The following is a 17,962-nucleotide window of genomic DNA, read 5'->3' as shown; positions in this document are numbered from 1 at the left end:
AAACCAGCCACACGCACCTGTATGGGCACCTTGCATCTGGGAGGTATCCTCATCTGTGCGGAAGTTCAGCAGGCTGCCGGCCACACCAGGCCACCGGGCAATGGACATGAACGATGCCCTTTCCCGTGAGAAACAAAAGTCACCAGGCCAGGTTCCTGATGTCAGTTTGCAGGAGGCGCTTGGCACTGTCAAACCAGCCACAGTTGCCTGTGGTGGTACTTTCCATCTGGGAGGTATCTTCAACAGTGCGGAATTTCAGCAGGCAGCCAGCCACTCTGGGCCACCCGTCCATGGATAGGAACGAAAGGCTTTCCCCAGAGAAACAAAACTCACCCGGCCAGGTTCCTGATGTCAGTTTGCAGGAGGCACTTGGCACTGTCAAACCAGCCACAGTTGCCTGTGGGGGCACTTTTCATCTGGGAGTTATCCGCATCCGTGCGGAATTTCAACAGGCAGCCGGCCACTCCAGGCCACCTGGCCTTGGAGTGGAGCGATGGCTTTTCCCCAGAGAAACAAAAGTCACCCGGCCAGGTTCCTGATGTCAGTTTGCAGGAGGCACTTGGCACTGTCAAACCAGCCACACGCACCTGTATGGGCACCTTGCATCTGGGAGGTATCCTCATCTGTGCGGAAGTTCAGCAGGCTGCCGGCCACACCAGGCCACCGGGCAATGGACATGAACGATGCCCTTTCCTGTGAGAAACAAAAGTCACCAGGCCAGGTTCCTGATGTCAGTTTGCAGGAGGCGCTTGGCACTGTCAAACCAGCCACAGTTGCCTGTGGTGGTACTTTCCATCTGGGAGGTATCTTCAACAGTGCGGAATTTCAGCAGGCAGCCAGCCACTCTGGGCCACCCGTCCATGGATAGGAACGAAAGGCTTTCCCCAGAGAAACAAAACTCACCCGGCCAGGTTCCTGATGTCAGTTTGCAGGAGGCACTTGGCACTGTCAAACCAGCCAGAGTTGGCTGTGGGGGCACTTTCCATCTGGGAGGCATCCCGATCCATGCGGAATTTCAGCAGGCAGCCGGGCACTCCAGGCCGCAAGGCCCTGGACATGAATCATGGTCTTTCCCCAGAGAAAGGAAAGTCACAAGGCCAGGTTCCTGATGTCATTTTGCAGGAGGCACATGGCACTGTCAAACCAGCCACAGGTGCCTGTGGGGGCACCTTGCATCTCGGCGGCATCCTGATCCATGCCGAATTCCAGCAGGCAGCCGGCCACTCCGGGCCATTAGACCTTGGACACGTACAATGGCCTTTCCCCAGAGAAATAAAAGTCACCAGGCCAGGTTCCTGATGTCAGTTTGCAGGAGGCACTTGGCACTGTCAAACCAGCCACAGTTGCCTGTGGGAGCTCCTTTCATCTGGGAGTTATCCGCATCCGTGCGGAATTTCAACAGGCTGCCGGCCACTCCAGGCCACCTGGCCTTGGAGTGGAGCGATGGCTTTTCCCCAGAGAAACAAAAGTCACCCGGCCAGGTTCCTGATGTCAGTTTGCAGGAGGCACTTGGCACTGTCAAACCAGCCACACGCACCTGTATGGGCACCTTGCATCTGGGAGGTATCCTCATCTGTGCGGAAGTTCAGCAGGCTGCCGGCCACACCAGGCCACCGGGCAATGGACACGAACGATGCCCTTTCCCGTGAGAAACAAAAGTCACCAGGCCAGGTTCCTGATGTCAGTTTGCAGGAGGCGCTTGGCACTGTCAAACCAGCCACAGTTGACTGTGGTGGTACTTTCCATCTGGGAGGTATCTTCAACAGTGCGGAATTTCAGCAGGCAGCCAGCCACTCTGGGCCACCCGTCCATGGATAGGAACGAAAGGCTTTCCCCAGAGAAACAAAACTCACAAGGCCAGGTTCCTGATGTCAGTTTGCAGGAGGCACTTGGCACTGTCAAACCAGCCACAGTTGCCTGTGGTGGCACCTTACATCTGGGAGGTATCCTGATCCGTGTGGAATTTCAGCAGGCAGCAGGCAAGTACGGGCCACCGGGCCCTGGACATGAACCATGGCCTTTCCCCTGAGAAAGAAAATCACCAGGCCAGGTTTCTGATGTCAGTTTGCAGGAAGCACTTGGCACTGTCAAACCAGCCACAGTTGCCTCTGGGGGCACCTTTCATCTCGGCGGCATCCTGGTCCGTGCAGAATTTCAGCAGGGGGCCGGCCACTCAGGACACCAGGCTCAGGATATGAACCATGGCCTTTCCCCAGAGAAACAAAAGTCACCAGGCCAGGTTCCTGATGTCAGTTTGCAGGAGGCACTTGGCACTGTCAAACCAGCCACAGGTGCCTGTGGGGCACCTTGCATCTCGGAGGTATCCTGATCCGTGCGGAATTTCAGCAGTCAGCCGGCCACTTTGGGCCACAGTTTGTAGGATATGAACCATGGCCTTTCCCCAGAGAAACAAAAGTCACCAGGTCAGGTTCCTGATGTCAGTGTGCAGGAGGCACTTGGCACTGTCAAACCAGCCACAGTTGCCTGTGGGGGCACCTTGCATCTCGGCGGCATCCTGATCCATGCCGAATTCCAGCAGGCAGCCGGCCACTCCGGGCCATTAGACCTTGGACACGTACAATGGCCTTTCCCCAGAGAAATAAAAGTCACCAGGCCAGGTTCCTGATGTCAGTTTGCAGGAGGCACTTGGCACTGTCAAACCAGCCACAGTTGCCTGTGGGGGCTCCTTTCATCTGGGAGTTATCCGCATCCGTGCGGAATTTCAACAGGCAGCCGGCCACTCCAGGCCACCTGGCCTTGGAGTGGAGCGATGGCTTTTCCCCAGAGAAACAAAAGTCACCCGGCCAGGTTCCTGATGTCAGTTTGCAGGAGGCACTTGGCACTGTCAAACCAGCCACACGCACCTGTATGGGCACCTTGCATCTGGGAGGTATCCTCATCTGTGCGGAAGTTCAGCAGGCTGCCGGCCACACCAGGCCACCGGGCAATGGACATGAACGATGCCCTTTCCCGTGAGAAACAAAAGTCACCAGGCCAGGTTCCTGATGTCAGTTTGCAGGAGGCGCTTGGCACTGTCAAACCAGCCACAGTTGCCTGTGGTGGTACTTTCCATCTGGGAGGTATCTTCAACAGTGCGGAATTTCAGCAGGCAGCCAGCCACTCTGGGCCACCCGTCCATGGATAGGAACGAAAGGCTTTCCCCAGAGAAACAAAACTCACCCGGCCAGGTTCCTGATGTCAGTTTGCAGGAGGCACTTGGCACTGTCAAACCAGCCACAGGTGCCTGTGGGGGCACTTTTCATCTGGGAGTTATCCGCATCCGTGCGGAATTTCAACAGGCAGCCGGCCACTCCAGGCCACCTGGCCTTGGAGTGGAGCGATGGCTTTTCCCCAGAGAAACAAAAGTCACCCGGCCAGGTTCCTGATGTCAGTTTGCAGGAGGCACTTGGCACTGTCAAACCAGCCACACGCACCTGTATGGGCACCTTGCATCTGGGAGGTATCCTCATCTGTGCGGAAGTTCAGCAGGCTGCCGGCCACACCAGGCCACCGGGCAATGGACATGAACGATGCCCTTTCCCCAGAGAAACAAAAGTCACCAGGCCAGGTTCCTGATGTCAGTTTGCAGGAGGCGCTTGGCACTGTCAAACCAGCCACAGTTGCCTGTGGTGGTACTTTCCATCTGGGAGGTATCTTCAACAGTGCGGAATTTCAGCAGGCAGCCAGCCACTCTGGGCCACCCGTCCATGGATAGGAACGAAAGGCTTTCCCCAGAGAAACAAAACTCACCCGGCCAGGTTCCTGATGTCAGTTTGCAGGAGGCACTTGGCACTGTCAAACCAGCCACAGTTGCCTGTGGGGGCACTTTCCATCTGGGAGGCATCCCGATCCATGCGGAATTTCAGCAGGCAGCCGGGCACTCCAGGCCGCAAGGCCCTGGACATGAATCATGGTCTTTCCCCAGAGAAAGGAAAGTCACAAGGCCAGGTTCCTGATGTCATTTTGCAGGAGGCACATGGCACTGTCAAACCAGCCACAGGTGCCTGTGGGGGCACCTTGCATCTCGGCGGCATCCTGATCCATGCCGAATTCCAGCAGGCAGCCGGCCACTCCGGGCCATTAGACCTTGGACACGTACAATGGCCTTTCCCCAGAGAAATAAAAGTCACCAGGCCAGGTTCCTGATGTCAGTTTGCAGGAGGCACTTGGCACTGTCAAACCAGCCACAGTTGCCTGTGGGGGCTCCTTTCATCTGGGAGTTATCCGCATCCGTGCGGAATTTCAACAGGCAGCCGGCCACTCCAGGCCACCTGGCCTTGGAGTGGAGCGATGGCTTTTCCCCAGAGAAACAAAAGTCACCCGGCCAGGTTCCTGATGTCAGTTTGCAGGAGGCACTTGGCACTGTCAAACCAGCCACACGCACCTGTATGGGCACCTTGCATCTGGGAGGTATCCTCATCTGTGCGGAAGTTCAGCAGGCTGCCGGCCACACCAGGCCACCGGGCAATGGACACGAACGATGCCCTTTCCCGTGAGAAACAAAAGTCACCAGGCCAGGTTCCTGATGTCAGTTTGCAGGAGGCGCTTGGCACTGTCAAACCAGCCACAGTTGACTGTGGTGGTACTTTCCATCTGGGAGGTATCTTCAACAGTGCGGAATTTCAGCAGGCAGCCAGCCACTCTGGGCCACCCGTCCATGGATAGGAACGAAAGGCTTTCCCCAGAGAAACAAAACTCACCCGGCCAGGTTCCTGATGTCAGTTTGCAGGAGGCACTTGGCACTGTCAAACCAGCCACAGGTGCCTGTGGGGGCACTTTTCATCTGGGAGGCATCCTGATCCATGCGGAATTTCAGCAGGCAGCCGGCCACTCCGGGCCACTGGGCTCTGAACAAGAATGATGGCCTTTCCCCAGAGAAACAAAACTCACAAGGCCAGGTTCCTGATGTCAGTTTGCAGGAGGCACTTGGCACTGTCAAACCAGCCACAGTTGCCTGTGGTGGCACCTTACATCTGGGAGGTATCCTGATCCGTGTGGAATTTCAGCAGGCAGCAGGCAAGTACGGGCCACCGGGCCCTGGACATGAACCATGGCCTTTCCCCTGAGAAAGAAAATCACCAGGCCAGGTTTCTGATGTCAGTTTGCAGGAAGCACTTGGCACTGTCAAACCAGCCACAGTTGCCTCTGGGGGCACCTTTCATCTCGGCGGCATCCTGGTCCGTGCAGAATTTCAGCAGGGGACCGGCCACTCAGGACACCAGGCTCAGGATATGAACCATGGCCTTTCCCCAGAGAAACAAAAGTCACCAGGCCAGGTTCCTGATGTCAGTTTGCAGGAGGCACTTGGCACTGTCAAACCAGCCACAGGTGCCTGTGGGGCACCTTGCATCTCGGAGGTATCCTGATCCGTGCGGAATTTCAGCAGTCAGCCGGCCACTTTGGGCCACAGTTTGTAGGATATGAACCATGGCCTTTCCCCAGAGAAACAAAAGTCACCAGGTCAGGTTCCTGATGTCAGTGTGCAGGAGGCACTTGGCACTGTCAAACCAGCCACAGTTGCCTGTGGGGGCACCTTGCATCTCGGCGGCATCCTGATCCATGCCGAGTTCCAGCAGGCAGCCGGCCACTCCGGGCCATTAGACCTTGGACACGTACAATGGCCTTTCCCCAGAGAAATAAAAGTCACCAGGCCAGGTTCCTGATGTCAGTTTGCAGGAGGCACTTGGCACTGTCAAACCAGCCACAGTTGCCTGTGGGGGCTCCTTTCATCTGGGAGTTATCCGCATCCGTGCGGAATTTCAACAGGCAGCCGGCCACTCCAGGCCACCTGGCCTTGGAGTGGAGCGATGGCTTTTCCCCAGAGAAACAAAAGTCACCCGGCCAGGTTCCTGATGTCAGTTTGCAGGAGGCACTTGGCACTGTCAAACCAGCCACACGCACCTGTATGGGCACCTTGCATCTGGGAGGTATCCTCATCTGTGCGGAAGTTCAGCAGGCTGCCGGCCACACCAGGCCACCGGGCAATGGACATGAACGATGCCCTTTCCCGTGAGAAACAAAAGTCACCCGGCCAGGTTCCTGATGTCAGTTTGCAGGAGGCGCTTGGCACTGTCAAACCAGCCACAGTTGCCTGTGGTGGTACTTTCCATCTGGGAGGTATCTTCAACAGTGCGGAATTTCAGCAGGCAGCCAGCCACTCTGGGCCACCCGTCCATGGATAGGAATGAAAGGCTTTCCCCTGAGAAACAAAAGACACCAGGCCAGGTTCCTGATGTCAGTTTGCAGGAGGCACTTGGCACTGTCAAACCAGCCACAGGTGCCTGTGGGGGCACTTTTCATCTGGGAGGCATCCCGATCCATGCGGAATTTCAGCAGGCAGCCGGCCACTCCGGGCCACCAGGCCCCGAACAAGAACCACGGCTTTTCCCTAGGGAAACAAAAGTCACCCGGCCAGGTTCCTGATGTCAGTTTGCAGGAGGCACATGGCACTGTCAAACCAGCCACAGTTGCCTCTGGGGGCACCTTTCATCTCGGCGGCATCCTGGTCCGTGCAGAATTTCAGCAGGGGGCCGGCCACTCAGGACACCAGGCTCAGGATATGAACCATGGCCTTTCCCCAGAGAAACAAAAGTCACCAGGCCAGGTTCCTGATGTCAGTTTGCAGGAGGCACTTGGCACTGTCAAACCAGCCACAGGTGCCTGTGGGGCACCTTGCATCTCGGAGGTATCCTGATCCGTGCGGAATTTCAGCAGGCAGCCGGCCAATTTGGGCCACAGTTTGTAGGATATGAACCATGGCCTTTCCCCAGAGAAACAAAAGTCACCAGGTCAGGTTCCTGATGTCAGTGTGCAGGAGGCACTTGGCACTGTCAAACCAGCCACAGTTGCCTGTGGGGGCACCTTGCATCTCGGCGGCATCCTGATCCATGCCGAGTTCCAGCAGGCAGCCGGCCACTCCGGGCCATTAGACCTTGGACACGTACAATGGCCTTTCCCCAGAGAAATAAAAGTCACCAGGCCAGGTTCCTGATGTCAGTTTGCAGGAGGCACTTGGCACTGTCAAACCAGCCACAGTTGCCTGTGGGGGCTCCTTTCATCTGGGAGTTATCCGCATCCGTGCGGAATTTCAACAGGCAGCCGGCCACTCCAGGCCACCTGGCCTTGGAGTGGAGCGATGGCTTTTCCCCAGAGAAACAAAAGTCACCCGGCCAGGTTCCTGATGTCAGTTTGCAGGAGGCACTTGGCACTGTCAAACCAGCCACAGGTGCCTGTGGGGGCTCCTTTCATCTGGGAGTTATCCGCATCCGTGCGGAATTTCAACAGGCAGCCGGCCACTCCAGGCCACCTGGCCTTGGAGTGGAGCGATGGCTTTTCCCCAGAGAAACAAAAGTCACCCGGCCAGGTTCCTGATGTCAGTTTGCAGGAGGCACTTGGCACTGTCAAACCAGCCACACGCACCTGTATGGGCACCTTGCATCTGGGAGGTATCCTCATCTGTGCGGAAGTTCAGCAGGCTGCCGGCCACACCAGGCCACCGGGCAATGGACATGAACGATGCCCTTTCCCGTGAGAAACAAAAGTCACCAGGCCAGGTTCCTGATGTCAGTTTGCAGGAGGCGCTTGGCACTGTCAAACCAGCCACAGTTGCCTGTGGTGGTACTTTCCATCTGGGAGGTATCTTCAACAGTGCGGAATTTCAGCAGGCAGCCAGCCACTCTGGGCCACCCGTCCATGGATAGGAATGAAAGGCTTTCCCCTGAGAAACAAAAGACACCAGGCCAGGTTCCTGATGTCAGTTTGCAGGAGGCACTTGGCACTGTCAAACCAGCCACAGGTGCCTGTGGGGGCACTTTTCATCTGGGAGGCATCCCGATCCATGCGGAATTTCAGCAGGCAGCCGGCCACTCCGGGCCACCAGGCCCTGGACAAGAACCACGGCTTTTCCCTAGGGAAACAAAAGTCACCCGGCCAGGTTCCTGATGTCAGTTTGCAGGAGGCACTTGGCACTGTCAAACCAGCCACAGTTGCCTGTGGGGGCACTTTTCATCTGGGAGGCATCCTGATCCATGCGGAATTTCAGCAGGCAGCCGGCCACTCCGGGCCACTGGGCTCTGAACAAGAATGATGGCCTTTCCCCAGAGAAACAAAACTCACAAGGCCAGGTTCCTGATGTCAGTTTGCAGGAGGCACTTGGCACTGTCAAACCAGCCACAGTTGCCTGTGGGGGCACCTTACATCTGGGAGGTATCCTGATCCGTGTGGAATTTCAGCAGGCAGCAGGCAAGTACGGGCCACCGGGCCCTGGACATGAACCATGGCCTTTCCCCAGAGAAAGAAAATCACCAGGCCAGGTTCCTGATGTCAGTTTGCAGGAGGCACTTGGCACTGTCAAACCAGCCACAGTTGCCTGTGGGGGCACCTTTCATCTTGGCGGCATCCTGGTCCGTGCAGAATTTCAGCAGGGGGCCGGCCACTCAGGACACCAGGCTCAGGATATGAACCATGGCCTTTCCCCAGAGAAACAAAAGTCACCAGGCCAGGTTCCTGATGTCAGATTGCAGGAGGCACTTGGCACTGTCAAACCAGCCACAGGTGCCTGTGGGGCACCTTGCATCTCGGAGGTATCCTGATCCGTGCGGAATTTCAGCAGGCAGCCGGCCAATTTGGGCCACAGTTTGTAGGATATGAACCATGGCCTTTCCCCAGAGAAACAAAAGTCACCAGGTCAGGTTCCTGATGTCAGTGTGCAGGAGGCACTTGGCACTGTCAAACCAGCCACAGTTGCCCGTGGGGGCACCTTGCATCTCGGCGGCATCCTGATCCATGCCGAATTCCAGCAGGCAGCCGGCCACTCCGGGTCATTAGACCTTGGACACGTACAATGGCCTTTCCCCAGAGAAATAAAAGTCACCAGGCCAGGTTCCTGATGTCAGTTTGCAGGAGGCACTTGGCACTGTCAAACCAGCCACAGTTGCCTGTGGGGGCTCCTTTCATCTGGGAGTTATCCGCATCCGTGCGGAATTTCAACAGGCAGCCGGCCACTCCAGGCCACCTGGCCTTGGAGTGGAGCGATGGCTTTTCCCCAGAGAAACAAAAGTCACCCGGCCAGGTTCCTGATGTCAGTTTGCAGGAGGCACTTGGCACTGTCAAACCAGCCACACGCACCTGTATGGGCACCTTGCATCTGGGAGGTATCCTCATCTGTGCGGAAGTTCAGCAGGCTGCCGGCCACACCAGGCCACCGGGCAATGGACATGAACGATGCCCTTTCCCGTGAGAAACAAAAGTCACCCGGCCAGGTTCCTGATGTCAGTTTGCAGGAGGCGCTTGGCACTGTCAAACCAGCCACAGTTGCCTGTGGTGGTACTTTCCATCTGGGAGGTATCTTCAACAGTGCGGAATTTCAGCAGGCAGCCAGCCACTCTGGGCCACCCGTCCATGGATAGGAACGAAAGGCTTTCCCCTGAGAAACAAAAGACACCAGGCCAGGTTCCTGATGTCAGTTTGCAGGAGGCACTTGGCACTGTCAAACCAGCCACAGTTGCCTGTGGGGGCTCCTTTCATCTGGGAGTTATCCGCATCCGTGCGGAATTTCAACAGGCAGCCGGCCACTCCAGGCCACCTGGCCTTGGAGTGGAGCGATGGCTTTTCCCCAGAGAAACAAAAGTCACCCGGCCAGGTTCCTGATGTCAGTTTGCAGGAGGCACTTGGCACTGTCAAACCAGCCACACGCACCTGTATGGGCACCTTGCATCTGGGAGGTATCCTCATCTGTGCGGAAGTTCAGCAGGCTGCCGGCCACACCAGGCCACCGGGCAATGGACATGAACGATGCCCTTTCCCCAGAGAAACAAAAGTCACCAGGCCAGGTTCCTGATGTCAGTTTGCAGGAGGCGCTTGGCACTGTCAAACCAGCCACAGTTGCCTGTGGTGGTACTTTCCATCTGGGAGGTATCTTCAACAGTGCGGAATTTCAGCAGGCAGCCAGCCACTCTGGGCCACCCGTCCATGGATAGGAACGAAAGGCTTTCCCCTGAGAAACAAAAGACACCAGGCCAGGTTCCTGATGTCAGTTTGCAGGAGGCACTTGGCACTGTCAAACCAGCCACAGGTGCCTGTGGGGGCACTTTTCATCTGGGAGGCATCCCGATCCATGCCGAATTTCAGCAGGCAGCCGGCCACTCCGGGCCACCAGGCCCTGGACAAGAACCACGGCTTTTCCCTAGGGAAACAAAAGTCACCCGGCCAGGTTCCTGATGTCAGTTTGCAGGAGGCACTTGGCACTGTCAAACCAGCCACAGTTGCCTGTGGGGGCACTTTCCATCTGGGAGGCATCCCGATCCATGCGGAATTTCAGCAGGCAGCCGGGCACTCCAGGCCGCAAGGCCCTGGAAATGAATCATGGTCTTTCCCCAGAGAAAGGAAAGTCAGAAGGCCAGGTTCCTGATGTCATTTTGCAGGAGGCACATGGCACTGTCAAACCAGCCACAGGTGCCTGTGGGGGCACCTTGCATCTCGGCGGCATCCTGATCCATGCCGAATTCCAGCAGGCAGCCGGCCACTCCGGGCCATTAGACCTTGGACACGTACAATGGCCTTTCCCCAGAGAAATAAAAGTCACCAGGCCAGGTTCCTGATGTCAGTTTGCAGGAGGCACTTGGCACTGTCAAACCAGCCACAGTTGCCTGTGGGGGCTCCTTTCATCTGGGAGTTATCCGCATCCGTGCGGAATTTCAACAGGCAGCCGGCCACTCCAGGCCACCTGGCCCTGGAGTGGAGCGATGGCTTTTCCCCAGAGAAACAAAAGTCACCCGGCCAGGTTCCTGATGTCAGTTTGCAGGAGGCACTTGGCACTGTCAAACCAGCCACACGCACCTGTATGGGCACCTTGCATCTGGGAGGTATCCTCATCTGTGCGGAAGTTCAGCAGGCTGCCGGCCACACCAGGCCACCGGGCAATGGACATGAACGATGCCCTTTCCCGTGAGAAACAAAAGTCACCAGGCCAGGTTCCTGATGTCAGTTTGCAGGAGGCACTTGGCACTGTCAAACCAGCCACAGGTGCCTGTGGGGGCACTTTTCATCTGGGAGGCATCCTGATCCATGCGGAATTTCAGCAGGCAGCCGGCCACTCCGGGCCACTGGGCTCTGAACAAGAATGATGGCCTTTCCCCAGAGAAACAAAACTCACAAGGCCAGGTTCCTGATGTCAGTTTGCAGGAGGCACTTGGCACTGTCAAACCAGCCACAGTTGCCTGTGGTGGCACCTTACATCTGGGAGGTATCCTGATCCGTGTGGAATTTCAGCAGGCAGCAGGCAAGTACGGGCCACCGGGCCCTGGACATGAACCATGGCCTTTCCCCTGAGAAAGAAAATCACCAGGCCAGGTTTCTGATGTCAGTTTGCAGGAAGCACTTGGCACTGTCAAACCAGCCACAGTTGCCTCTGGGGGCACCTTTCATCTCGGCGGCATCCTGGTCCGTGCAGAATTTCAGCAGGGGGCCGGCCACTCAGGACACCAGGCTCAGGATATGAACCATGGCCTTTCCCCAGAGAAACAAAAGTCACCAGGCCAGGTTCCTGATGTCAGTTTGCAGGAGGCACTTGGCACTGTCAAACCAGCCACAGGTGCCTGTGGGGCACCTTGCATCTCGGAGGTATCCTGATCCGTGCGGAATTTCAGCAGTCAGCCGGCCACTTTGGGCCACAGTTTGTAGGATATGAACCATGGCCTTTCCCCAGAGAAACAAAAGTCACCAGGTCAGGTTCCTGATGTCAGTGTGCAGGAGGCACTTGGCACTGTCAAACCAGCCACAGTTGCCTGTGGGGGCACCTTGCATCTCGGCGGCATCCTGATCCATGCCGAGTTCCAGCAGGCAGCCGGCCACTCCGGGCCATTAGACCTTGGACACGTACAATGGCCTTTCCCCAGAGAAATAAAAGTCACCAGGCCAGGTTCCTGATGTCAGTTTGCAGGAGGCGCTTGGCACTGTCAAACCAGCCACAGTTGCCTGTGGGGGCTCCTTTCATCTGGGAGTTATCCGCATCCGTGCGGAATTTCAACAGGCAGCCGGCCACTCCAGGCCACCTGGCCTTGGAGTGGAGCGATGGCTTTTCCCCAGAGAAACAAAAGTCACCCGGCCAGGTTCCTGATGTCAGTTTGCAGGAGGCACTTGGCACTGTCAAACCAGCCACACGCACCTGTATGGGCACCTTGCATCTGGGAGGTATCCTCATCTGTGCGGAAGTTCAGCAGGCTGCCGGCCACACCAGGCCACCGGGCAATGGACATGAACGATGCCCTTTCCCGTGAGAAACAAAAGTCACCCGGCCAGGTTCCTGATGTCAGTTTGCAGGAGGCGCTTGGCACTGTCAAACCAGCCACAGTTGCCTGTGGTGGTACTTTCCATCTGGGAGGTATCTTCAACAGTGCGGAATTTCAGCAGGCAGCCAGCCACTCCGGGCCACCCGTCCATGGATAGGAATGAAAGGCTTTCCCCTGAGAAACAAAAGACACCAGGCCAGGTTCCTGATGTCAGTTTGCAGGAGGCACTTGGCACTGTCAAACCAGCCACAGGTGCCTGTGGGGGCACTTTTCATCTGGGAGGCATCCCGATCCATGCGGAATTTCAGCAGGCAGCCGGCCACTCCGGGCCACCAGGCCCCGGACAAGAACCACGGCTTTTCCCTAGGGAAACAAAAGTCACCCGGCCAGGTTCCTGATGTCAGTTTGCAGGAGGCACATGGCACTGTCAAACCAGCCACAGTTGCCTCTGGGGGCACCTTTCATCTCGGCGGCATCCTGGTCCGTGCAGAATTTCAGCAGGGGGCCGGCCACTCAGGACACCAGGCTCAGGATATGAACCATGGCCTTTCCCCAGAGAAACAAAAGTCACCAGGCCAGGTTCCTGATGTCAGTTTGCAGGAGGCACTTGGCACTGTCAAACCAGCCACAGGTGCCTGTGGGGCACCTTGCATCTCGGAGGTATCCTGATCCGTGCGGAATTTCAGCAGGCAGCCGGCCAATTTGGGCCACAGTTTGTAGGATATGAACCATGGCCTTTCCCCAGAGAAACAAAAGTCACCAGGTCAGGTTCCTGATGTCAGTGTGCAGGAGGCACTTGGCACTGTCAAACCAGCCACAGTTGCCTGTGGGGGCACCTTGCATCTCGGCGGCATCCTGATCCATGCCGAGTTCCAGCAGGCAGCCGGCCACTCCGGGCCATTAGACCTTGGACACGTACAATGGCCTTTCCCCAGAGAAATAAAAGTCACCAGGCCAGGTTCCTGATGTCAGTTTGCAGGAGGCACTTGGCACTGTCAAACCAGCCACAGTTGCCTGTGGGGGCTCCTTTCATCTGGGAGTTATCCGCATCCGTGCGGAATTTCAACAGGCAGCCGGCCACTCCAGGCCACCTGGCCTTGGAGTGGAGCGATGGCTTTTCCCCAGAGAAACAAAAGTCACCCGGCCAGGTTCCTGATGTCAGTTTGCAGGAGGCACTTGGCACTGTCAAACCAGCCACAGGTGCCTGTGGGGGCTCCTTTCATCTGGGAGTTATCCGCATCCGTGCGGAATTTCAACAGGCAGCCGGCCACTCCAGGCCACCTGGCCTTGGAGTGGAGCGATGGCTTTTCCCCAGAGAAACAAAAGTCACCCGGCCAGGTTCCTGATGTCAGTTTGCAGGAGGCACTTGGCACTGTCAAACCAGCCACACGCACCTGTATGGGCACCTTGCATCTGGGAGGTATCCTCATCTGTGCGGAAGTTCAGCAGGCTGCCGGCCACACCAGGCCACCGGGCAATGGACATGAACGATGCCCTTTCCCGTGAGAAACAAAAGTCACCAGGCCAGGTTCCTGATGTCAGTTTGCAGGAGGCGCTTGGCACTGTCAAACCAGCCACAGTTGCCTGTGGTGGTACTTTCCATCTGGGAGGTATCTTCAACAGTGCGGAATTTCAGCAGGCAGCCAGCCACTCTGGGCCACCCGTCCATGGATAGGAATGAAAGGCTTTCCCCTGAGAAACAAAAGACACCAGGCCAGGTTCCTGATGTCAGTTTGCAGGAGGCACTTGGCACTGTCAAACCAGCCACAGGTGCCTGTGGGGGCACTTTTCATCTGGGAGGCATCCCGATCCATGCGGAATTTCAGCAGGCAGCCGGCCACTCCGGGCCACCAGGCCCTGGACAAGAACCACGGCTTTTCCCTAGGGAAACAAAAGTCACCCGGCCAGGTTCCTGATGTCAGTTTGCAGGAGGCACTTGGCACTGTCAAACCAGCCACAGTTGCCTGTGGGGGCACTTTTCATCTGGGAGGCATCCTGATCCATGCGGAATTTCAGCAGGCAGCCGGCCACTCCGGGCCACTGGGCTCTGAACAAGAATGATGGCCTTTCCCCAGAGAAACAAAACTCACAAGGCCAGGTTCCTGATGTCAGTTTGCAGGAGGCACTTGGCACTGTCAAACCAGCCACAGTTGCCTGTGGGGGCACCTTACATCTGGGAGGTATCCTGATCCGTGTGGAATTTCAGCAGGCAGCAGGCAAGTACGGGCCACCGGGCCCTGGACATGAACCATGGCCTTTCCCCAGAGAAAGAAAATCACCAGGCCAGGTTCCTGATGTCAGTTTGCAGGAGGCACTTGGCACTGTCAAACCAGCCACAGTTGCCTGTGGGGGCACCTTTCATCTTGGCGGCATCCTGGTCCGTGCAGAATTTCAGCAGGGGGCCGGCCACTCAGGACACCAGGCTCAGGATATGAACCATGGCCTTTCCCCAGAGAAACAAAAGTCACCAGGCCAGGTTCCTGATGTCAGATTGCAGGAGGCACTTGGCACTGTCAAACCAGCCACAGGTGCCTGTGGGGCACCTTGCATCTCGGAGGTATCCTGATCCGTGCGGAATTTCAGCAGGCAGCCGGCCAATTTGGGCCACAGTTTGTAGGATATGAACCATGGCCTTTCCCCAGAGAAACAAAAGTCACCAGGTCAGGTTCCTGATGTCAGTGTGCAGGAGGCACTTGGCACTGTCAAACCAGCCACAGTTGCCCGTGGGGGCACCTTGCATCTCGGCGGCATCCTGATCCATGCCGAATTCCAGCAGGCAGCCGGCCACTCCGGGCCATTAGACCTTGGACACGTACAATGGCCTTTCCCCAGAGAAATAAAAGTCACCAGGCCAGGTTCCTGATGTCAGTTTGCAGGAGGCACTTGGCACTGTCAAACCAGCCACAGTTGCCTGTGGGGGCTCCTTTCATCTGGGAGTTATCCGCATCCGTGCGGAATTTCAACAGGCAGCCGGCCACTCCAGGCCACCTGGCCTTGGAGTGGAGCGATGGCTTTTCCCCAGAGAAACAAAAGTCACCCGGCCAGGTTCCTGATGTCAGTTTGCAGGAGGCACTTGGCACTGTCAAACCAGCCACACGCACCTGTATGGGCACCTTGCATCTGGGAGGTATCCTCATCTGTGCGGAAGTTCAGCAGGCTGCCGGCCACACCAGGCCACCGGGCAATGGACATGAACGATGCCCTTTCCCGTGAGAAACAAAAGTCACCCGGCCAGGTTCCTGATGTCAGTTTGCAGGAGGCGCTTGGCACTGTCAAACCAGCCACAGTTGCCTGTGGTGGTACTTTCCATCTGGGAGGTATCTTCAACAGTGCGGAATTTCAGCAGGCAGCCAGCCACTCTGGGCCACCCGTCCATGGATAGGAACGAAAGGCTTTCCCCTGAGAAACAAAAGACACCAGGCCAGGTTCCTGATGTCAGTTTGCAGGAGGCACTTGGCACTGTCAAACCAGCCACAGTTGCCTGTGGGGGCTCCTTTCATCTGGGAGTTATCCGCATCCGTGCGGAATTTCAACAGGCAGCCGGCCACTCCAGGCCACCTGGCCTTGGAGTGGAGCGATGGCTTTTCCCCAGAGAAACAAAAGTCACCCGGCCAGGTTCCTGATGTCAGTTTGCAGGAGGCACTTGGCACTGTCAAACCAGCCACACGCACCTGTATGGGCACCTTGCATCTGGGAGGTATCCTCATCTGTGCGGAAGTTCAGCAGGCTGCCGGCCACACCAGGCCACCGGGCAATGGACATGAACGATGCCCTTTCCCCAGAGAAACAAAAGTCACCAGGCCAGGTTCCTGATGTCAGTTTGCAGGAGGCGCTTGGCACTGTCAAACCAGCCACAGTTGCCTGTGGTGGTACTTTCCATCTGGGAGGTATCTTCAACAGTGCGGAATTTCAGCAGGCAGCCAGCCACTCTGGGCCACCCGTCCATGGATAGGAACGAAAGGCTTTCCCCTGAGAAACAAAAGACACCAGGCCAGGTTCCTGATGTCAGTTTGCAGGAGGCACTTGGCACTTTCAAACCAGCCACAGGTGCCTGTGGGGGCACTTTTCATCTGGGAGGCATCCCGATCCATGCCGAATTTCAGCAGGCAGCCGGCCACTCCGGGCCACCAGGCCCTGGACAAGAACCACGGCTTTTCCCTAGGGAAACAAAAGTCACCCGGCCAGGTTCCTGATGTCAGTTTGCAGGAGGCACTTGGCACTGTCAAACCAGCCACAGTTGCCTGTGGGGGCACTTTCCATCTGGGAGGCATCCCGATCCATGCGGAATTTCAGCAGGCAGCCGGGCACTCCAGGCCGCAAGGCCCTGGAAATGAATCATGGTCTTTCCCCAGAGAAAGGAAAGTCAGAAGGCCAGGTTCCTGATGTCATTTTGCAGGAGGCACATGGCACTGTCAAACCAGCCACAGGTGCCTGTGGCGGCACCTTGCATCTCGGCGGCATCCTGATCCATGCCGAATTCCAGCAGGCAGCCGGCCACTCCGGGCCATTAGACCTTGGACACGTACAATGGCCTTTCCCCAGAGAAATAAAAGTCACCAGGCCAGGTTCCTGATGTCAGTTTGCAGGAGGCACTTGGCACTGTCAAACCAGCCACAGTTGCCTGTGGGGGCTCCTTTCATCTGGGAGTTATCCGCATCCGTGCGGAATTTCAACAGGCAGCCGGCCACTCCAGGCCACCTGGCCCTGGAGTGGAGCGATGGCTTTTCCCCAGAGAAACAAAAGTCACCCGGCCAGGTTCCTGATGTCAGTTTGCAGGAGGCACTTGGCACTGTCAAACCAGCCACACGCACCTGTATGGGCACCTTGCATCTGGGAGGTATCCTCATCTGTGCGGAAGTTCAGCAGGCTGCCGGCCACACCAGGCCACCGGGCAATGGACATGAACGATGCCCTTTCCCGTGAGAAACAAAAGTCACCAGGCCAGGTTCCTGATGTCAGTTTGCAGGAGGCGCTTGGCACTGTCAAACCAGCCACAGTTGCCTGTGGGGGCTCCTTTCATCTGGGAGTTATCCGCATCCGTGCGGAATTTCAACAGGCAGCCGGCCACTCCAGGCCACCTGGCCTTGGAGTGGAGCGATGGCTTTTCCCCAGAGAAACAAAAGTCACCCGGCCAGGTTCCTGTTGTCAGTTTGCAGGAGGCACTTGGCACTGTCAAACCAGCCACACGCACCTGTATGGGCACCTTGCATCTGGGAGGTATCCTCATCTGTGCGGAAGTTCAGCAGGCTGCCGGCCACACCAGGCCACCGGGCAATGGACATGATCGATGACCTTTCCCCAGAGAAACAAAAGTCACCAGGCCAGGTTCCTGATGTCAGTTTGCAGGAGGCGCTTGGCACTGTCAAACCAGCCACAGTTGCCTGTGGTGGTACTTTCCATCTGGGAGGTATCTTCAACAGTGCGGAATTTCAGCAGGCAGCCAGCCACTCTGGGCCACCCGTCCATGGATAGGAACGAAAGGCTTTCCCCAGAGAAACAAAAGTCACCAGGCCAGGTTCCTGATGTCAGTTTGCAGGAGGCACTTGGCACTGTCAAACCAGCCACAGTTGCCTGTGGTGGCATCTTACATCTGGGAGGTATCCTGATCCGTGTGGAATTTCAGCAGGCAGCAGGCAAGTACGGGCCACCGGGCCCTGGACATGAACCATGGCCTT

The sequence above is a fragment of the Passer domesticus genome, chromosome 7 (assembly GCF_036417665.1).
Source record: "Passer domesticus isolate bPasDom1 chromosome 7, bPasDom1.hap1, whole genome shotgun sequence".
Lineage (NCBI taxonomy): Eukaryota > Metazoa > Chordata > Aves > Passeriformes > Passeridae > Passer > Passer domesticus.
This window is presented reverse-complemented; position numbering follows the sequence as displayed.